Here is a 23878-nt window from a genome sequence, read left to right as displayed (position 1 = left end):
CGACTAACATCCAAACAAGTTCAAGCTGCCCTGCAGTCCGAGGGTACAACAGTGTCAACCCGTACTATCCATCGGTGTCTGAATGAAAAGGGACTGTATGGTAGGAGACCCAGGAAGACCCCACTTCTTACCCCGAGACATAAAAAAGCCAGGCTGGAGTTTGCCAAAACTTACCTGAAAAAGCCTAAAACGTTTTGGAAGAATGTTCTCTGGTCAGGTGAGACAAAAGTAGAGCTTTTTGAGCAAAGGCATCAACATAGAGTTTACAGGAGAAAAAAAGAGGCATTCAAAGAAAAAACATGGTCCCTACAGTCAAACATGGCGGAGGTTCCCTGATGTTTTGGGGTTGCTTTGCTGCCTCTGGCACTGGACTGCTTGACCGTGTGCATGGCATTATGAAGTCTGAAGACTACCAACAAAATTTGCAGCATAATGTAGGGCCCAGTGTGAGAAAGCTGGGTCTCCCTCAGAGGTCATGGGTCTTCCAGCAGGACAATGACCCAAACCACACTTCAAAAAGCACTAGAAAATGGTTTGAGAGAAAGCACTGGAGACTTCTAAGGTGGCCAGCAATGAGTCCAGACCTGAATCCCATAGAACACCTGTGGAGAGATCTAAAAATGGCAGTTTAGAGAAGGCACCCTTCAAATATCAGGGACCTGGAGCAGTTTGCCAAAGAAGAATGGTCTAAAATTCCAGCAGAGCATTGTAAGAAACTCATTGATGGTTACCGGAAGCGGTTGGTCACAGTTATTTTGGCTAAAGGTTGTGCAACCAAGTATTAGGCTGAGGGTGCCAATACTTTTGTCTGGCTCATTTTTGGAGTTTTGTGTGAAATGATCAATGTTTTGCTTTTTGCTTCGTTCTCTTTTGTGTTTTTTCATTTAAGACAAATTAAATGAAGATAATAATACCAAAGAATTTGTGTTTGCAATCATTTTCAGGAAGAAACTGCGTATTATCTGACAGAATTGCAGGGGTGTCAATACTTTTGGCCACAACTGTATGTCATCGGTAGATAATCGGCTCCTATCTATACAATCCGTTTCTGCCCAGGCCATGGTTCCTCTCTCGCTACCGTGCTTATGCAAGCCACCTCGGTATGGTGGTGACCCTGTGTTGTGTCGCAGGTTTTTGAATCAGTGTCGATTGCATTTTGAGTTTTTGCCGCAGCATTACCCCACCGATCATGCTAAAATATCATTTATAGTTTCTCACTTAAAGGGGAAGGCCCTTGCATGTGTTAATCCCCTTTGGGAGCGGGACGACCCACTCGTCTCTCAGCTTTCCATCTTTTTGGACACCTACCGTAAGGTGTTCGACGAGCCGGGTCACCTCGCTTCCACGACCGAGTCACTCTTTAATCTCTGTCAAGGTACTCTAACAGTTGGATAATAAGTAATACGTTTTCGCACCTTGTCCTCCGAACTTGGTTGGAATAATTATGCCCTCGTAGGGGCCTTTTGGTGTGGTCTGTCCAGCCGGATCAAAGACGAACTGGCAGGCCGAGATACTCCTACTATTTTAGAGGAACTCATCTCTCTCGCGACACGCATTGATTTTCACTACCAGGAGTGTACCCGTGAGTCAGCCAGAGAGAGAGGGGCCTCCCATCTCTTCTCCTCCACGCGCAGTTCTTCCCATCTGTTAACCGAGTTATCTGCAGTAGATCCGGTACCTGAGCCTATGCAGGTGGATCGTCTCCAGATAGCTCAATGGCGTCGTGTGAAGAGGCAGGCACAAGGGCTCTGTTTCTATTGTGGGGATGCCTCCCACTTCCTACGCTCATGTCCCAAGAGGCTGGGGAAGTTTCTCCACCTGGGACTGGTAAGCGAGCTCTCCTCTGGTGTATATGATTCCTCTCTACCCCTTACCGTGCCTGTATCCCTGACTTTTGGTTCCGAGAGTTGCACTGTGAAGGCTATTGTGGACTCTGGTGCAGTGGGTAACTTTATTAGTCTTGAGGCAGTTAAGAAGTTTCGGATTCCTGTCAGATCCCTGGAGACTCCTAGGTCGGTACTTCCGGACGATGGTAAGCCCTTGCAGGACACTGTTAACCAGGTCACTGAGGAAGTAGAGTTGCAGATTGGCACATGTCATCGGGAGCGAATCGACTTCCACGTATTGCCGACTTCGGCTCATACCCTTCTTCTTGGTCTTCCTTGGTTACAAACTCACGGGCCGACCCTGGACTGGCAATCCGAAGATATACTCCATTGGGGACCTTCCTGTCAAAAAAGTTGCCTGCTGTCCGTTCACCCGAAGAACCCTACTTGCTTGTCTACGGCGGTTACAGGTCCGCCATCCGTTAACCGGTCTGTGACGTGTGACATTGTCAAGAAGGGGGCTGAGAGTCAGTCTCCACATCTGTCAAGCAACCAGCCTATGACGTGTGACATTGTCGAGAAGGGGGCTGAGAGTCAGTCTCCACATCTGTCAAGCAACCGGTCTGTGACGTGTGACGTTGTCGAGAAGGGGGCTGAGAATCAGTCTCCACATCTGTCAAGCAACCGGTCTGTGACGTGTGACGTTGTCGAGAAGGGGGCTGAGAATCAGTCTCCACATCTGTCAAGCAACCGGCCTATGACGTGTGACATTGTCGAGAAGGGGGTTGAGAGTCAGTCTCCACATCTGTCAAGCAACCGGTCTGTGACGTGTGACGTTGTCGAGAAGGGGGCTGAGAGTCAGTCTCCACATCCGTCAAGCAACCTGTCTGTGACGTGTGACGTTGTTGAGAAGGGGGCTGAGAGTCAGTCTCCACATCCGTCAAGCAACCGGACTATGACGTGTGATATTGTCGAGAAGGGGGCTGAGAGTCAGTCTCCATATCTGTCAAGCAACCGGTCTGTGATGTGTGACATTGTCGAGAAGGGGGCTGAGAGTCAGTCTCCACATCTGTCAAGTAACCGGTCCAAGGTAATTACCGTGGCTTCCGTCAAGTTGACATCCCAGCGCCCGGGGGAGACCTTCGTGTCTAAAGGTAACCGTAAAGGTGTGTTATCTTTGGGACATTCTTCTCCGGTAGCCGACCATGTTGGTATCAAGAAAACACTCTCCCATTTATCCCACTACTACTGGTGGCCGTCTATTGCTCAGGATGTCAAAGACTTTGTGGCTGCTTGTCCGCTCTGTGCCAAAAAGGAAGTTCCCAAGCAACCATCCTCTGACAGCTCGCCTCTTAAGGCTGAATTAACTTCCAGCAATCACACCACCGCTTCAGCCTCCAAGCATGTCAGTGTGCCTCTGCCGGTTCATCCTGTCTTGGGCGCACCTGCCTCCGACTCTCCATCCGTGGAGTTCTCCAGGGTATGGCAGGAGACCAAATTTTCTCATTGTGAGACTCTGGATCTGATTAGTCCTCATGCACTCAGGAAGTGTCTGGATCCCTCTCCTAGTGTCAATGTGCTATTTTCCAGTTCTAGAGAGCAGGGGGCATAAAGGAGGGGGTACTGTCATGTCATGCTCACCAGGAGGCGGGGCTTCGGTCCCAACGTCACTCCCTCCGGTATGGCAGTTCCTACGGGGCCTCCGTCGGGTGCGCACGTGCAGCTCTCGTGCCCAGGGCTCCTCCTCCATGTCACATTTGCCCTTGCGCGCTCCTGTCAGTGCTGTCTCCGGGTCAATCTCCTCTATGGTAATGGAGGACCTGACCCGGAAGCTGTAGTGGTCATGTGCTTTCTGGTTAGGATCTGACCAGGAACCTGTCATGGTCATGTGCTTTAACAGGCTACCTTCCCCTATGGGAGGTGCCTGATTAGTGTTGTGCTTCCTGGCTGGATCTGCTTAGTCCCAGCCGGGCCGTGCGCTGTTCTCAGGTCCTCTGCTCTGTCTGGTATTCTATTGTGCTCCTAGCACTCGCTCTGAACTTTCACGTTACTTCATGCTCAGTAGTGCCTCCTGGCATACTCTAGTATCCTGTCCTCTGTCCCTTGCTCTGTCGTACCTCCTGATACTCTCTGTCTCTGTGCTCTGTAACACCTCCTGGCATGACTGCTGCTCCATCCAGTACTTTGTAGTGCTCCTGGCACGCATCCTGCTTTGTATACCTCCGGACGTACTACTCGCCATACGCCATACGTGCTCACGGCTACCTGTCTTGCACTATCTGTAGTTTGCGCACTTCCGTGTACACTCTTTGTGTTCCTGGTACCCAGTTCCGATACACTCATCCGTGTTTCCTGTGAGTCGCCCCTCTTGGCACCGGCTGTCGCGGTTCTGACCTCTGCGGTCCTGCCCCTAACGATCCCTGTATAGGGGTCGGTCATCACCTGGCGTGCTCGGCCCAGGGGCTCCGCGACCCAGAGGGTCCACTCTTGGATGTTGTCTGCTCTGGAGCGTCACACCAACGCTGTTAATGGAAAGGTCCACTTAACCATGGGCACCTGGACAAGTGCTTATGGACAGGGATCCTATAGTTCCCTGACGGCATACTGTGTGAACATTGTGGAAGCCTGGACCCAGTTGCAGTTGGACCCTGGGACGGAACACCTGCTATTGACAACAAGGATTGTGGAACCTGGTTCCATCAAGGTTGCTCCCACCTTCCACAGCAGCACCTGCACCTCCTCCTCACTCTCCATCTCAGAAATGTCAACTTCAGTTGCAAGCTGTAAGGACTGAAGCACTACCTCGACTAACCGGCAACAAGCTCTACTGAAGTTATTCTGGTTAGGTGACAAACCGCACACTGCACATAGTTGTTAAAAGGTCTAACAGACCAGACTGATATGTGGCTCTCGCCCGTGAACTTACAACCAGGCATGGTTGTGTGTGACAATGGTCATAACCTGGTGACAGCTCTGACACTTGGCAACCTCTCACACGTACCATGCCTGGCCCACATGCTCAACTTAGTTGTTCAGCGGTTTCTCAAACCTACCCAGATCTGACTGAGCTACTGGTGAAAATGCGTGTGTGCACATTTCCACGAGTCAGATACAGCTATATTTAATATATTGCATCATAGGCATTTCTAAGGCCCAAAAAATAATTTTTTGGTCTCTTATGTGTTTTTTAGTAGTATGGCAAATAAATAATTGGCATCAGCTATCTAGTTGTCATTTCTAGGCAAAAAACATTTTTTTTTCTGGACTGCTGTGTGTTGTTTAGTAGTGATGGGCGAGCACTAAAATGCTTGGGTGCTCGTTGTTCGGGCCGAGCAAATTGGAATACTCAGCTACTCAGACAGAATAACGAGCCCAATGTAAGTCTATGGGAGACCCGAGCATTTTTACCGCAATCCCCCGGGGGTCCTTTTAAGGTCTAGAAACGTCAAAAAATGATGTAAACACTGCTCAAATGACATGGGGTTATCATGGGGATCGCCCCTGGAAGCATTGCTGACTCCTAGTTCACAGCTTTATACAATGATGTCAGAGTTTCATGCCATTTTTACCGGTGCACCAAAAAACATACCAAAACAAAACCAAAATGGATTTTGCTGGGAAATATGTTAAGGTACATCCTTTCCAGGTTAATGACTTGTATATAAGGCAAGATAAATAACCCCAGACCAAAATGTTCCTTCACCACTTGTGCTATGTTCAGACGCAGCGTTTTCAAAGCGTTTTTCAACTTTAACATTGCTTTCAACCAAAACAAATGCATTCACTGGGAAATGTCATTGTAACATTTACCAACCCTAGCTGGCCATGTGGTGTGTGACACATAAGCAGACATATCTTGTTTCATTTATAAAGGAGGGACTCTTCAAGTTACAGAGCCTATTTTTACAGGGGCATCAGGCAGCATTAATCTGCTTAAAGGGCCATTATTAAACCGTGGGTCTCCTAAACTTATAGCCTATGTAGTGAGTGGATGGACTGCCAAGAATTACGATGCCCCCCGATACCCCTTTCACGAGATGTCCAGAATGGATTCCATAAAAAGTGTTGCATTGAATGCAAGGCCTGCCCTGCTACCAAGTCATAAGCCCTCAATAAGCCTTTAAACCCACATACTGGATGGGAACAGGAAAATCCTCTTCACATTGTGCATTTTGCACTCCCATTCTGTTTTCTTATGGATTGACTGCAAGGCCTGCCCTTCTACCGAATCATATGCACCCCAATAAGCCTTTGAACCCACATACTGAATGGGCCCAGGAAAATCCACTTCAAATTATTCATTTTGTACTCCCATACTCTTTTCTTATGCATTGCCAGCAAGGCCTGCCCTGCTGCCAAGTATTCTGCACCCCAATATGCCTTTGCACCCAGGTAGTGGATGAGCACAGTAAAATCCACTTCACATGATTCATTTTGTACTCCCAAACTGTATTCTTATCCATTGACTTCAAGGCTTGGCCTGCTATCAAGTCATATGCACCCCAATAAGCCTTTGAATCTGGGTACTGGATGGCCACATGAAGCAAAAGTTTCCATTATTATTTTATTTTTTATTACCATAAAGTTTGTCCATGAAGTGTATGCAAGGCCTGGCCCTAATTTGCACGCACCACAATCCCCCTTTGAGGAAATGTGGGGGAGGGTTTCATAAAAGAATTCACATTACAAAGGACGTTTCGTCTATACTTGGAATGCCCATACACTAAGTGTATGGGCTGACAAACATTTCCCCCTGGGGGTACATATAAATATAGTATTTAAATCTTTATTTAGGGGCATCATACACACCTTGCAAAACTGTAACGTGGTTTCCTACACAGATGCTGCTGGGAAGGTGCAGGTTTTTAGTTAAAATATGGCGGACGAATTGTTGGATGAAGTGATCAGGATCAGAATCTCCTGTCTCTCCTGCTGCCATTTCCTATGGTGGCTTACAATTCTCTCATTCCCCGAGACCCACAAACAGACATGGTGGTGGAGTCGGTATACTCCTGTCCCCACAATGCACTTACCAGGTCATTCCCTCAGATCCATCACTCATATTCCCTTCTTTTGAGGTCCACACCATCAGGCTTTTCCATCCCCTCTCCCTCAGAGTAGCGGTCATATACCAGCCCCCAGGCTCACCCACCCACTTCCTTGACCACTTTTTCAACATCCCCATTAACAGCCCTATTTCCACATCTGCATTCCAGCTTCTATCACTAACCACCTCTCTAGACCTTGCGCAGCTTTCAACCTCTGAGACACACAAGGACGGTAACACCCTTGATCTGGTCTTTGTCCGGCTCTGTTCAATCTCCCACCTAAATAACTCACCGCTTCCACTCTCTGACCACAACATTCTCTCCTTCATGCTCACAAATCCTCGCCCAACCCAGCTCACTCCTACCTACCACACAGTCAGAAATCTAAAAGCCATTAATCCTCAGACACTTTCAGACTCCCTACGCTCATCACTGTGTAGTGTCGGTGGTGGGGTGCCGAGCTGGGGGGTGATAGGGGGTGATCCCACTTCTTACCGCGCAGAGATGACAACAGAGACACGATGAGGCAGATTCTGGGTGCAACAGGTCCAAGTTTATTTCACACCGTCCGACTGACGGTCCTCGCGGTACACCGCGATATCTCTCTCTGCCCTCCGTGTTCAGGGCCGCTTCAACACCGTATGTTACACAAGGGACGTACTTACACATCACGTCCCGTCTCACACTGTGACAATCCTGACAGCTCGGTTACTGTGGCCGCCTTAGGCCCGTACACCAACAGCACTTTACTAATCAGTCTCGTCGTTACACATACGGTGTCTTCCACCCAGAGCCTTGTCTCTGCTGCGGTCCTTCCCTGTCAGGACCACCCCCCTGACGTTTCCTCTCCTCAGTCCCCCTGGTCGGATTCTCCTCAGGGCACACAGACTGGCGAAGTCCTCCTGTCACCTGGGCTCCCCCTGGGGACTGGAACCTTCTGGAACCCTCCCTCAGAATTTATAACTTCCCCGGTTCCTTGAAACTGTCACTAACTGTCACCACGCCCCCCATGACCAACGGTTTCTAAAGCCCTAAGCTGCTGTAAAGTCCTTTGCTCACACTCCACCCTGCCATCTAATGGTCATCCCAAGGTACTGCACGTCCACTACACTTTTCTAGTTGTTTCCCCACTGTAATCACTGTCTCCTACCTACACTGTGCAAACCTATCTTTCTTCACTCTGACTAGTCCGTCCGTCCGTCAGGTCACCTTCCCTACACTCCCCCTTCCTTTGTCCATTGTCGTCCTCGACAATCGTCATCCCTGCCTTCGTCGTTCTGAATCTACACCTACATTCTGTTGTCGGACCAGAAGTTGAGCCAAACCCACTATCTGCGGGGGCCGAACCATACTGGGAGCACTATGCTCTGAGCAGCCTACTGCTACTCACCAGCGCGCACGCCACATGACAACGTCTTTCAAATTGGGCAAGGTACACCCGTATTCTCTCTACGGCGTGTATCTTTCCCCTACTCTCCCCTACTGTTACCTTTCACTATCCGGTACGCCATGATCGAGGCCACTCACCTACCAGATCATTGCCGGCGCCCGCCTTTCCTTCTTCAGGGGTGTCCGTGGTGTCGGGGGACCTGACCTAGGACGGCTGTCTTTCTCACATCTTCCCATTCATTTTCCTTCTTTCAATTACATGTCATGGTCGGCGTCCCGGTCTCCCAGACCTCAACTCTTAGATCCCTACCGGATCTCACACTTTCCTTTGGTCCCGCAGACCTTCCCTTAACCCGGACCTGTTGCATTTTACTTTGCATATTATACATCATACAACTTTATAATAGCACAAGTACCCCATTTTTTTATAATTTTTTTTTTTCATTTTCTCTTACTTTTAAAACCAAAATATAACATAACATTGCATTTCCTCTTTCTTCCTCCCCCCCTTCCTTGGACCTGGACACTCCTCCACTTTTCCGTATCCCCGTTCTGTCAGGTAAACATATTTTCGTATATAAAGAACATAGAAAGAAGAAAGAAAGAGAGAGAAAATAGTTGCATCAGTTAAACAACAACAAAACTTTTTTCTAAATGCAACTGTCCTTATAATCTGCACAACGGTGCATCGAACTCCTGACAGTCTATACCACTCTCAATGGACAGAGGCGAGGGCTCCACGGGGATACTGAGGGTGTCCATTCAAGTCCTCTTCTTTTCCATGACGGCCTCTCCTTGAGTGTGGAGCAGGTTCCACACTTCCTGCTCCCGGGCCTTTTTCTTCCTGATCACCTCCGCTTCCCACACGGAGGGAACAGCACGGGCCCTGGAGTCCGGTGGGCGGGACTCCGCTGAAAAAGACCGCAAGACAGAAACTGCCGAAGATTTCTGCGGCCCAGCAGCCGCTGGGGTCAGGTGGCAAATGGGGAGAACCGGGTCCTCGGGGGCTGGAATCACAGGGCCCGCTAAATCGGTCGCAGCCGACTCCAGCAGCGGCATAACCGCGGCCTCAGGACAGGCCGCATCCACTACTTCCAACGGAGTCGGAGTAACGGCCGATTTCAACAATGCAGCTGCTATTAGCAGGGAAAGCACAGCAGCATCTTCTTTGGGTGAGCTCTGCACTGGTGACTCCGGGCGGGGTAGTTCGGGGACATGAGCGGGGACCTCGCTCAGCTCTGCATACACCACGGGGCCCGTGGTAACTAGGCCTTCCGGTGCGCAGGGGGCCGCGTGCTGCAGCAGAATGGTGGGGGCCGCTTGCGGAGGCACTGGTAGGGCCGGGGGTACTCTCACCTTCCCTGGCGCTGCGGCCTCCGTTCCATCATCACGCAGTTTCCCCCGCAGCCTCCGTTCCTTGCTCCACTGTCCTGCGGGCCTTCCCTCCGGACTCGGGGGCTCCGCTGAGAAGTCCTCTGCTGGTATTGGTGGCAGCCATTCTCGCTGACTCCCCTCAGGCTCCGCTCCCCGGCTCAGCATCCCGCTGCCTGCCCGTAAATCTGAAGATGACTTCTGGTGCAGCTCCATCTCCTGCCGCCACTGCCACTCTAGGCGGCTGATGCCCCGACACCTGCAGAGTCTCATACCGTCCGTTGGGCAGCACTCGAATGGCATCAGACAGCCGCAGCCAAGTTTTTCTTCTGTGCCACTCCCTCTGTGAGGTGAGGTGTCGGCAGGCCTCTCCACCCTCCTGTCAGGGTCCAATATATGGAAGCGTCGATCTCCAGGCACATACTGCTTCCTTTTGGGATACGTTGGAGGGGGTCCCAGTCCATTCAACATGACTGCAAACACCCGGACCTCTCCTCTGCGCTGAAGCAACACCGCCATACTGCACAGTACCTGGTACCGCCCCGGATCCTCTGCTGGCCACACAGATCCGCCACAGCGCTTCCCATTTGTATTCCACAGGTAGGTCATTTGTAATCCACAGGTAATTGTAATCCAAAGAGTAGTCCAAGTCCTTTTCCAGTCTTTGAGGCAGGCCTGCCGCAGAAGATGATGTATTAGCGGCGTCTATCCTGCCGACTACGCCAAATGTAGTGTCGGTGGTGGGGTGCCGAGCTGGGGGGTGATAGGGGGTGATCCCACTTCTTACCGCGCAGAGATGACAACAGAGACACGATGAGGCAGATTCTGGGTGCAACAGGTCCAAGTTTATTTCACACCGTCCGACTGACGGTCCTCGCGGTACACCGCGATATCTCTCTCTGCCCTCCGTGTTCAGGGCCGCTTCAACACCGTATGTTACACAAGGGACGTACTTACACGTCACGTCCCGTCTCACACTGTGACAATCCTGACAGCTCGGTTACTGTGGCCGCCTTAGGCCCGTACACCAACAGCACTTTACTAATCAGTCTCGTCGTTACACATACGGTGTCTTCCACCCAGAGCCTTGTCTCTGCTGCGGTCCTTCCCTGTCAGGACCACCCCCCTGACGTTTCCTCTCCTCAGTCCCCCTGGTCGGATTCTCCTCAGGGCACACAGACTGGCGAAGTCCTCCTGTCACCTGGGCTCCCCCTGGGGACTGGAACCTTCTGGAACCCTCCCTCAGAATTTATAACTTCCCCGGTTCCTTGAAACTGTCACTAACTGTCACCACGCCCCCCATGACCAACGGTTTCTAAAGCCCTAAGCTGCTGTAAAGTCCTTTGCTCACACTCCACCCTGCCATCTAATGGTCATCCCAAGGTACTGCACGTCCACTACACTTTTCTAGTTGTTTCCCCACTGTAATCACTGTCTCCTACCTACACTGTGCAAACCTATCTTTCTTCACTCTGACTAGTCCGTCCGTCCGTCAGGTCACCTTCCCTACAACTGCCCCCAGTCTCCTCTTTTTCCTGTCCTGATCTGGCTGTTCATCACTACAACAACATTCTTAGAAGCACCCTTGACCAAGTAGCTCTCCTCACCCTCAGAACCTCCAAGCACACAGTAAAACAGCCCTGGCTCACATCGCAAACTCAACTTCTCCAGTGATGCTCTAGGAGTGCTGAACGCCTATGGAGAAAAACCCACACATCAGAAGATTTTATCCACTTCAAATTTATGTTAAGAGCCTATAACGCTGCCCTTTACCTCACCAAACAGAACTACTTCACCACCCTGATCTCCTAGCCAACAACCCCAAGAAACTTTTTGACACCTTTCACTCCCTCCTCAGGCCAAAATCACAATCCCCTATCACAGACATTTGTGCTGATGACCTGGCCTCCCACTTTACAGAAAAAATAGATAATATCCATCAGGAAATCTGCTCCCAACCACCAAGTGCTGTGACTCCCATCACTTCCTGCATCTCCCCTGGCTCACTTTCCACATTTGATCCCATCACAACAGAAGAAGTCTCCAGACTCCTCTCTTCCTCTCGTCTGACCACATGCACTACCAACCCCATTCCCTCACATCTCCTTCAGTCTCTCTCTCCAGTCGTCACAACTCACCTAACTGCAATCTTTAACCTTTCCCTCTCCTCGGGCATTTTCCCATCCACCTTCAAACACATCATCATTACTCCATTACTAAATAAACCCGCTCTCGACCCTTCCTGCACAAACAACTACAGACCAGTCTCCAATCCCCATTCATCTCTAAACTTTTGGAGCGCCTAGTTTACTCCAGCCTTACCCGTTACCTCTCCACTCACTCCCTTCTAGACCCTTCACAATCCAGCTTCTGCCCCCTACATTTGACTGAAACTGCACTCATCAAAGTGACCAATGACCTTCTGACAGCAAAACGTAATGGTCACCACTCTCTGCTCATTCTTCTCGACCTATCTGCAGCTTTCGACACTGTTGACCACCATCTCCTACTCTCTAGGCTCCAGTCACTAAGCATTAAGGGCACTGCTCTCTCCTGGTTCTCTTCTTATCTTTTTGACCGCTCCTTCAGTGTTTTGTTCTCGTGGGGTACCTTAGGGCTCAGTCCTTGGCCCCCTTCACTTCTCTCTCTACACAGCCCCAATTGGACAGACCGTCAGCAGATTTGGCTTTCAGTATCATCTTTATGCTGATGACACACAACTATATACGTCATTCCCCGATCTTACCCCCCCGCTGTACTACAGAACGCCAGTGACTGTCTGTCCGCAGTCTCCACCATCATGTCCGCTCTCTATCTGAAACTCAACCTCTCCAAAACTGAACTTCTTCTGCTCCCGCCGTCTACGAACCTCCCTAAATCTGACATTTCCCTCTCCGTGGGTGGCACCACAATAACACACTGGCAGCAGACGCGCTGTCTGGGTGTTATGTTTGACACCAATCTTTCCTTCACATCCCATATACAATCTCTTGTCCACTCTTGCCACTTACACCTAAAGAACATCTCTAAAATCCGTCCTTTTCTCACCGTGGAAACAACAAAAACCCTCAATGTAGCATTGATCCACTCCCGCCTGGATTACTGCAACACTCTATTAATTGGCCTCCCCATTACTCAACTATTCCCTCTCCAGTCCATTCTTAATACAGCAGCCAGGGTCATCTATCTGGCTAATCGGTACTCGGACACGTTCGCTCTTCACCAGTCCTTAAATTGACTGCCCATTCATTATAGGATCCAATTCAAAGTACTTGTTCTCACCCACAAAGCTCTCCACAGTGCAGCACCCCCCTACATCTCCTCGCTCATTTCTGTCTATCGGCCTAACTGACCGCTGCGCTCTGCAAACAACTTTTGACTAACCTCTGCACTAATTCGACTCCAAGACTTCTCCCGCGCTGCGCCAACCCTCTGGAATGCTCTACCCAAGAAATTAGGACTATCCACAATTTGCATAGTTTCAGGCGCTCCCTCAAAACACATTTGTTCAGAGCGGCCTATCACGTTCACTAATCAAAATCATTCTATGTGTAAGTGTGCATGTGTAGTGTGGTGCCCCACTGCCAGGTAGGGTGGATGCACCTAACCAGACTTCAACACCCCACATTTCACACTCAGTTGTGTAGCAGAGCACTCTTCATGGCTCCCTGTTTGGAACACGAAGTGTGCTGGGAGGTGGGCGGAGCATAGCATGGTGGGAGAATCTAGACTGAGGTGAGGCAGATCCCCTGAAAGGGAAGAAAGGAGAAGGATGTGATCTGTGCAGCTCCCAACTGCATGGGGAGTGCCAGGCAGATTGGACGAAGGAGTAGATTCTTCACAAGGAAGAGCAATTCTTCCAGGGCCATGGTTGGAAAGTGATTCCGTGAGTCTGATTCCACGCTGACCGTCGCCAGGTGGAAGAGGAAGCTGCATTGGTCGCAGAAGAGACTCTGCCCCTTAGCCTAGTGGAGTGGAACTAAGGACTTAACTAGCAAAGCCGATAGCTGTGGTCACTTTAGGGGCCACAGCCACTATCCATAGTAGTCTAACCGGAAAGGTGGCTAAATAGAGTCACGGGAACAGTGAGTTGTTGCCCGAAAAGGATTCCCAGTTGCTGGCCCGGACTGCTACTTGTGAGGCACTGAAGTGGAAGAAGGAGTTTAAGCAGCGTATTGTTTGGAGACGGCCAGGAGAGGTACACACTGACAGGGAAGGCTGGGAAGGTGCATTCCGTTCTATCTGGGAGTTATCTGGACCCCTCGCCTGGAGAACACAGTACTGAAGCTGGCATCTGTGTGCACCAGATTGTGAGTAAAGCCTTTGGAACCACAAGCCCTTGTGTCCTCCACTTATTCCTGCACCACTCATCCAGCACTGCTACATCTCTGTGCCTAACACTGAACCCTCTTCCTCAACACCTACTACTACTGCCCTGGGAATACAGCATTGCGGCACCACAACATCTGTCCCAGAGAAGCCACCCTGCAGCGCTGGTCAAACTGACCAGAAACCACAGGTGGCGTCACAAATCATTTCAATAACTTTATCCCCATCACTCTACCCCTTTTACATTGACTGCCTGAGGCCACGGACCGGGTCACTGCCACTGTGACATCTCCCATTGAAGTCAATGGGCCCGGCACCGAGTACCCCACGGCTTCCGGGGGCGAGTCATGTAGCCCATTCACTATCTCCATCCATCCCTCACTCCCTCAGTTGGAGGAAAACCAAACAAACTGATGGATGCTCGTGAAAAACTAAGTTGAAAGAGGAGTGCACCGTCCGTAACTATAAACACACCCATGGCACAAGCTTCTTCATCTTCACCCATACATATTACCAATAATATCCAAATGTCCCAGTCGAAAATTATTTGTCCTAGTGTAACGAACACTGTTAAAGGAATGCCACAAAACGTACATAACCACGACCCTTGGAAACACCAGATTTCCACTTTACAAGATATGGACGAAGATGGTACTGATGCCGACTTTGAAATTTACCACATCCACACCAAGAAGATGAAGATCACAGCGGCCAAAAATGTGCAAATAGACAGTGAATGTCTGGAAAATCATTTTCTCTTGGGCAAAGTTTCCCTCTTACTAACGTGGTACCGCATGATGCATACACAGCTCTCATGTCTACTCAGCGTGAGATGATTGAAAGATGATGTATTCTGATTTGTCCATGTCCACTTTTTGAAAGCGAGCAGAAAAGAAGGATGATGTAGCGGGAAGACGTGTGATTTTGGTCTGTAAGGAGGTGATGTCAGGTACAGATAGGTAGATTTGCATGTCATTGGCGTAGTGATGATATTGCAAACCGTGTCATTACATCAGCTGTCACAGGCCGAAGATGTAGATGGAGAAGAGTAGGGGTCCTAGAACTGAGCCTTGGGGAACACCGAAAGACAGGTGTCGAGGTGATAAGGTGTTGTGGAAGAGGGAGACAATGAATGTCCACCTAACAGTCTTGTTGTTTTTTAAAGACTCGGATGATAACCCCAAAAAGGCCATTTGCACCACCGGCCATGCGCGCATCAGCAAGGGTAGCAAAACTACCAGCCTTGCCACCACCACCATGATCAGGCACATGGCAGCAAAGCACCCGACTTTGTTGGTTGAACACAAGGCTCCATGAACAGTGTCTGTGGGTGATACCACTGATTCTTCCGCTGTTGTGCGTACAAACCAATCCCCTGTCTATGGTGCATGCAAAGATGCCTCCTTAATTGCATCTGTAGATGCACACAAACTCAACTAACACCATTAACAAGCACGTCCATGTCCTTGTCCCAACGCAGCGTTCAGTTGTTCATACCCCTGCGGAAATACGCAGCCAACGCCACATTACTAAATTCACACCTTTCTCATCTGCTTGTGCTCAAAATGTTGCATTTTAGGCTCGTGGTAGATGGAAGCTTTCCGCAACCTGATGGTGGTGACCGTCACAAGGTACTTGGTCCCCACCCGCCACAATTTCTCCATGTCTGTCATCATAACAATACACAAGCAAGCACATGTCCCACATTACCCGGGACCTCAACAATGCTGTTACAGGGAAAGTGCACCTAACCACAGACACGTGGACAAGTCCTTGTGGGCAGGGATGGTATATCTCGCTGACGGCACTCTGGGTTAGCGTAGAAGAAGTCATGACCCAATTGGACATTGGGAGACCATGTCACAGATGTATGGAGGAGATAGGTTGTGGAAGGCTTTGTATGTCATAGTTAGGGTTTTGTAATACTAAGAGAAAGATGTGCACTCTGTATATAAGGAAGGATGGTGCAGGCTGAACAACAAAGAGTCCAATATCAAAAGCGAAACAGTCACACTCAAATAGTAGATGGTTGTGCAAAAATAAGTATTCCTTTATTAGTGCGTACAGACATCACCAGGTGCATATGATAAGCGACTTATAGTCGTTGAGGACGACAAGGTTAACGTTTCGACCAGCAACAGTCTTTTTCAAAACCTCACTGAAAAACAAATGCAAAGTATAAGGCTGAGTTCACACGTGGCGTTTTTTTCGCGTTTCCGCGGTGGTTTTAACCGCGCGATTTTGCCGCGAAAACGCGAAAAATAAGCATCCCATGCATTCCTATGGGATTCCGCAATACTGTGCTAATGCTGGGGTTTTTACCGCAGCGGAATCGCTTCGCGGTAAAAAACGCAGCATGCTCATTAATTTGAGGAATCGCGGCGATCCCGCACCCATAGGAATGCATTGTTCCGCTTACTTCCCGCATGTGGCTGTGCACACCATGCGGAAAGTAAGCAGAACAATTGCGGATGGTACCCATGGTCCGGAGGAGAGGAGACTGTCCTCCGGGCTTTGGGTACCATATCCCTGTAAAAAATAGAATTTAAAATAAAAAATATTGTTATTCTCACCTTCCGGCGTCCCGCGCAGCATTCCCGCCTCTCTCCACGCTCCCGGTCCCAGTAAGCCTTTGCGAAAATGCCCGCGATGACGTCCAGTCTCGCGGGATCGCGAAGTCTCGCGGTCATTCGCGCGACGTCATCGCGAATTACCGCGAGACATCGCGATCCCGCGAGAACGGACGTCATCGCGGGCATTTTCGCAAAGGATTACTGGGAACGGATGCGTGGGACGCCGGAAGGTGAGAATAACACTATTTTTTTTTTTTTTTTTGCATTCTATCTTTTACTACTGATGCCGCATAGGCGGCCTCAGTAGTAAAAAGTTGGTCACACTTGTCAAACACTATGTTTGACGAGTGTGACCAACCTGTCAATCAGTTCTCCAAGCGATGCTCCAGATCTAAATACGCTTGCAAAATGCTAGTTTTTCCGCGGGAAAATCGCGGGAATTTAAAATGCGATTTTCCCGCGGAATGGAATTCCGGAATTCTCGCGGTAATTCTCGCGAGAGTTCCAGTACGTGTGCACTTAGCCTAAACGTGTTGTACATATACACATGAGGGTAAAATAGAAAGGGATATGGAGATCTATAAAATATCAGAAATCCCCAGCAGATATATTTACACATAAACTATTTACATCAATATAATCAAACACAAAATGTAGCATCTCTGAGGAGACAGTCTTTAACCCCTTAAGCCCCAAGGGTGGTTTGCACGTTCATGACCGGCCCAATTTTTACAATTCTGACCACTGTCCCTTTATGAGGATATAACTCTGAAACGCTTCCATGGATCCCGGTGATTCTGACATTGTTTTCTCGAGACATATTGTACTTCATGTTAGTGGTAAAATTTCATTCATATAACTTGCATTTATTTGTGAAAAAAATGGAAATTTGGCAAAAATTTTGAAAATTTTGCAATTTTCCAAATTTGAATTTTTATGCCCTTAAATCACAGAGATACGGCAGACAAAAAACTTAATAAATAACATTTCCCACATGTTTACTTTACATCAGCACAATTTTGGAACCAAAATTTTTTTTTGTTAGGAAGTTATAAGGGTTAAAAATTGACCAGCGATTTCTCGTTTTTGCAACACCATTTTATTTTTACGGACCACATTACATTTGAAGCCACTTTGAGGGGTCTATATGATAGAAAATACCCAAAAGTGACACCATTCTAAAAACTGCACCCCTTAAGGTGCTCAAAACCACATTCAAGAAGTTTATTAACCCTTTAGGTGCATCACAGGAATTTTTTGAATATTTAAAAAAAAATGAACATTTAACTTTTTTTCACAAAAAAATACTTCAGGTTACATTTTTTTATTTTACCAAGGGTAACAGGAGAAATTGGACTGCAAAAGTTATTGTGCAATTTGTCCTGAGTACGCTGATACCTGATAAGTGGGGGGGAACCATTGTTTCGGCACATGACAGACCTCAGAAGGGAAGGAGCACCGTTTGACTTTTTCAATGCAAAATTGGCTGGAATTCAGATCAGACGCTATGTCGCGTTTGGAGAGCCCCTGATGTACCTAAACAGTGGAAACCCCCACAAGTGACCCCATTTTGGAAATTAGACCCCCCAAGGAACTTATCTAGATATGTGGTGAGAACTTTGAACCCAAAAGGGCTTCACAGAAGTTTATAACGTACAGCGGTACAATTAAAAAATCATATTTTTTCCACAAAAATGATCTTTTCACCCCCACTTTTTTTTCCAAGGGTAACAGGACCCTAAAAGTTATTGTGAAATTTGTCCTGAGTACGCTGATACCCCATATGTGGGTGTAAATAACTATTTGGGCGCATGGCAGAGCTCGGAAGGAAAGCAGCGCCATTTGACGTTTTTGGCTGGAATTGAGATCGGACACCATGTTGCGTTTGGAAAGCCCCTGATGTACCAAAACAGTAGAAACCCCCTACAAATGACACCATTTTGGAAACTAGACCCCCCAAAGAACTTATCTAGATGTGTGGTGAGCACTTTGAACCCCCCAGTGCTTCACAGAAGTTTATAACGCCCGGGCGTGAAAATAAAAAAATCGTATTTTTTCCACAAACACGATCTTTTAGTCACCAATTTTTTTATTTTCCCAAGGGTAACAGGAGAAATTGGACTCCAAAAGTTGTTGTCCAATTTGTCCTGAGTACCCTGATAACTCATATGTGGGAGAAAACTACTGTATGGGGACACGTCGGGGCTTGGAAGGGAAGTAGTGACGTTTTGGAATGCAAACTTTGATGGCTTGGTCTGCGGGTGTCATGTGGTTTGGAGAGCCCCTGATGTACCTAAACTATTGAAACTCCCCACAAGTGACCCCATTTTGGAAACTAGACCCCCCACGGAACTTATCTAGATGTGTGGTGAGCACTTTGAACCCCCAAGTGCTTCACAGAAGTTTATAACGCCTGGGCGTGAAAATAAAAAAATCATTTTTTTCCACAAAAATGATATTTTTGCCCCCAATTTTTTATTTTCCTAAGGGTAACAGGAGAAATTGGACCCCAAAAGTTGCTTTGCAATTTGGCCTGAGTATGCTGATACCCTATATGTGGGTGTAAAACACTGTTTGGGCGCATGGCAGAGCTTGGAAGGGAAGGAGCACCATTTGACTTTTTCAATGCAGAATTGGCTGGAATTGAGATCAGACGCCATGTTGCATTTGGAGAGCCCCTGATGTGCCCAAACAGCGGAAACCCCCCAATTATAACTCCAACCCTAACCCCAACACACCCCTAACCCTAATCTCAGCCCTAACCCTAGCCCTAACCCTAGCCCTAACCCTAACCCTAGCCCTAACCCTAACCCTAGCCCTAACCCTAGCCCTAACCCTAACCCTAGCCCTATTGGGAAAATGGAAATAAATGCATTTTTTTAATTTTATTATTTTTCCCTAACTAAGGGGGTGATATCGGGGGGTTTGATTTACTATTTATGGCGGTTTTTATGTTTGGCAGCTGTCACATGCTAAAAGACGCTTTTTATTGTAAAAATAGTTTTTGCATCACCACATATTGAGAGCTATAATTTTTCCGTATTTTGACCCACCAAGTCATGTGAGGTCTTAGTAGAACTAAATATTTATGTACATAAATGAGTTCTTGTTTCAGGAACATGCTATTAGCACAAACCATTTTCAAATACGGACTCATGCATGGCAAAAAATATTACCAGCACAAAATATTTTTTGGGAGAAATGTGGCTTACTTCTGGACCACAGTATTGCCACAATGAATTTATATTTTGAAATGTGGACTCCTGCCTAGGCCAAAATATTACCAGCACAACATATTATTCTGCCAAAATGTGGCTTTGTTTCAGGACAACAGTGTTGGCACAATGAATTTATATTTTGAAATGTAGACTTCTGATTTGCCACTGAAACAGTTTTATCACAAATGATTAGGAGTAGCTAATTGGGCTTCGTGTCTGCAACCCAATATTAGGCCTAACGATTTTTACATGGAAATCTGGCCTTCTGATTTGCCACTGAAAAACAGTTTTATCACAAATGATTTGGAAGAAATAATTGAGCTTCGTGACTGTGCCACTATATTAGGCCACCACAGCACCACTATCCTAGCCAAAATAATAACAAACGCATTAGTGGAAATGTGATGAATTAACGAACTGTTACCTAATGTGAAATCGAACATGAATCCAAATGTGCTATGTTCATGCTAAATTTGAGATTGGTAAACGTTTTCCAAACACTTTTGCTCATCTCTAGTGGTGATACCAATTATTTGTATAATTTTTATTTTGATCACTGGTCTTATACACTGCAGTACTCGTGTAATGCAGTGCATGAGACCAGTCAGTGAATCACTGACACAATCACTGATAAATAAGTTGCTGAGAGCACAGCATCAGTGAGCAGTGGTGACCTCATCGAGGGTACCACGGGTCATTGAGGTTGCGTTCCCAGTTGGGACCCTGAACTGCAGTGACCTTGATGAGTTCAGTACTGCACCATGAGGCTTTTTCTCACAGTTCATTGGCCAGACTGGGAGCGCAGCCTCAGTGACCTACGGTAACTTTGATGATGTCACCGCTAGTCACTGATGCTGCACTCACAGCAGGTCATTCATCAGTTGCTCTCAGCCTGGAGGGTCTGGGGGGCAATGTCCCCTTACCAACCTGAAAATACCAACTCACAGCTGTCTGCTTTAGCTTGGTTGGTTGCCAAAAATGGGTGGGACCCCACATCATTTAATTTATTTAAATAATTTAAAAAATCAGAGTGAAGACTCCTCTCTTCTTGATAACTAGCCTTGCTAAAGCTGACAGCTGAGGGTTGCAACATCCATCTGTGAGTTTTACCTGGCTTGTTATCAAAAATACAGGGGAATCTATGCCATTTTTTTATTATTTATTTGCAGTGCAGGCAGTGGCTGATGAATACTCTCATCAGCCGCCTGCTCTCATTATAATTAGTGGCAGCAGGCATTGGCTTATAGGATCAGTAGTCCCATAAGCCGATGACAATGACTGGAGGTAAACTTTTTACCTCCGATCACAGCTGCGGGTTCACGCTGTCAGCTGTCATTTTAATGATTTTACTGCCCATCATTTGCTGCGCTGTCATCCAAAACATGTTTGGGTCTGCCATTCAAGTGAATGGGGTACAGGTTCAGGTCCAGGTACTGTTCTGATAACCAAACCTGAGCTTTTTTAAACTGTTTGGCCAGACCTGAACATCCTGGGGTCCACTCATCTCCACTGCCTGGTATTTTGCTTTGACAAAACTTAATTGATAGATGCGGATTAAATGCATTCCTTTTTTGCATTTTCACAGTGGAAATGCACTAAAAACGCTTGTGCACTTTTTATCTGCAGATTTTCCATATCTAATGTAATTCTATGGGAAAAATACACACAGAAAACTCAATGTACCTACAAAAGAAACTTACATGCTGCGGTTCTGAAACAAAGACCGCAGGTCAGACATAAGATTTCTATAAATCCCATCCACTTTTTGGAACTTTAAGATGCTGTGTTTTGAAGCAGAAAAAATTCTCGGCGTCAAAAATGCACCAAAAGCTCATCATCGGCACGTAACCTTAAACTTTTCCTCTGATTGTTCCACTCCTGATTTTTGCTTAAAAATACTGTTCTAAGGCTAGTTTCACACTAGCGTTCTTGGGTGCAGCGCAGGGCCGCCGCTAAGCCCCGCCCCGGCCGTGCCCCCTCAGGTCAGTTCCTCCTCTGATCTCATGAGGCTGCATGCAATCAGCGTATCCTTTATTTAGCGTTGGATATGCTGATCGTGCGCTGACCATGCGCTGGTCTGATTTTGCTGGCGCTGCGCCCAGCGCACAAAAACGCACTCTGTTGCATTTTTGTGCTCTGGGCGCAACGCCAAAAGGGCGCAGCGCCAGCAAAATCAGACCAACGCACGGTCAGCGCACGATCAGCGTATCCAATGCTAAATATAGGATACGCTGATCGCATGCAGCCTCATGCGATCAGAGGAGGAACTGACCGGAGGGGGCGTGGCCGGGGCGGGGCTGAGCGGTGGCCCTGCGCTGCGCCCACGAACGCTAGTGTGAAACTAGCCTAAAATACTGAACGTATTAACGTCTCCTAATATGCCACTCACCTGCCCTCTGTATTGTATATGCTGTAATATCAACATAATTAGGGTATGGTATGTTACACAGGAAAGAAAACAATAGTTACAGGATTTTGGAGAAAAGACCATATATTGTACCACAATATGTTTCATTTCTATTCATACAGACCCTAATATAAAAATTTGCTTGTTTTAGCAGAACAGAAAGAGAACAATGCCTTGTCTGCGCTGTCAGGAAGACATGTGCTTTTTGTACAATAAATGTGTGAAAGAGCAAAAATATTGGTGTACTGTACTATTTCATCAAGTTCTGTCCCAATCACAAATCTCTTGTCAAAAGAAAACTCCTCCTTTGCCTGGGGCCAGTTTCAACCTTCTTATCTATCAATCTAGGTATCTGGGATCACTGACGTTCTTGTATGTGGAAGAGCAAGTATATATAAACACTGGAATTTCCTGACTCTGACAACATACCAATGATACGTGAGCACAACTAGAACAACGATGGTGTTATGGTGGAGTCACAAATGCATTATTTTTCGTGTCATGAATTTGTCAGTAGTGCAACAAAATTGGATTGCCCCCCTTTGCACTGGATTACTAGATTTGATGTGGACAAATCCATGGCGGTCAAACATGCCGCGCTCAAAGGTTATTGATTTTGTCCTAGTATTATTCCTTTCTTGTAGATCTTTTCTGTGCTGCAGTATAAACCATTACTAGTGAACAATTCAGATTTAAATAATATTCTTTTGTATTTATTTATACATTTACGTAAACTTTAAAAAAAGGATTTTGTGACTGTTCATGATGAGGGGGCATGATGGAGTCACACCTTCCTGATTCTTGAAGAGCTACATGCCTTGTCAACAATCTGGAATGTCTGAGGAGTAGCGATGGCCACCCTAGAAATCTTACCCCAGTTGCTAACTGCAGTAAGAATTCTGGTGTAAGGGACACCGCAACTTGTGATGAATTATATGAGCTGTGGTGTCATTCCCCCGTCCCCCCCCACATTTTAGAGACCTGGGAGAAACTGACTTGAAAACTTAAATTTACAAAAATTTAGGGCAAGTCAGAATTTTGGCAAAATTTTCCAAATCTACAATGCAATTTAAGTTCAGGCAATATTGCTTCAATGAATTGGGGCCATAGTATGATTTTCATACAGAAAAAAATATGATTTTTCATTCATATTGTCATCTGTCCGCAACTCATCTGTATTGCATCAGTGTTCATATCAGCAGTTAAGAAAATTTACAAGACCATAAACAGTTTCCATGTTAATTGCAAAGTATCCATAAAAATCGGATGGCATAAAGTGGATCTGTAAGGGATGCGATTTTGTTCAATTCACTTCAATAGGTGAGCTGCATCTGAAATATTTAAGTAACTAGTGCCTGCTGCAGTTGTTTTTAGTGCGGATAATTTTTCTGCCTGAAAAAAAGATCTGAACAACCCAACTGAATAACATTGGTCCCAATGCTTTCTATGAGATGTTAGCTTTTTTGTGCAGAGAGCACTCGAACCAAAAATACAGATGCATGAATGTATCCCTAGGGTAAGACCAAATGCGTGGTTGACTGTATGGCCAAAACGCCACTCACCGTGATGGTTAATGGTTGTATAATTTATAATGTGTACATACCCTCAGGCTATATTCTGACAGTCGCTGAACTTTACTGTCCAGCCTGATTTTGTTAGCAGCTTTGTGTGCTTGTCCACATATCAGACAAATGCCTGAGATGCCTTCTATTTACAT

Source organism: Dendrobates tinctorius, unplaced genomic scaffold (assembly GCF_039654945.1).
Source record: "Dendrobates tinctorius isolate UK_male_01 unplaced genomic scaffold, ASM3965494v1 ptg000062l, whole genome shotgun sequence".
In the NCBI taxonomy this organism is placed as follows: Eukaryota; Metazoa; Chordata; class Amphibia; order Anura; family Dendrobatidae; genus Dendrobates; species Dendrobates tinctorius.
Note: the sequence above shows the minus strand (reverse complement) of the source record.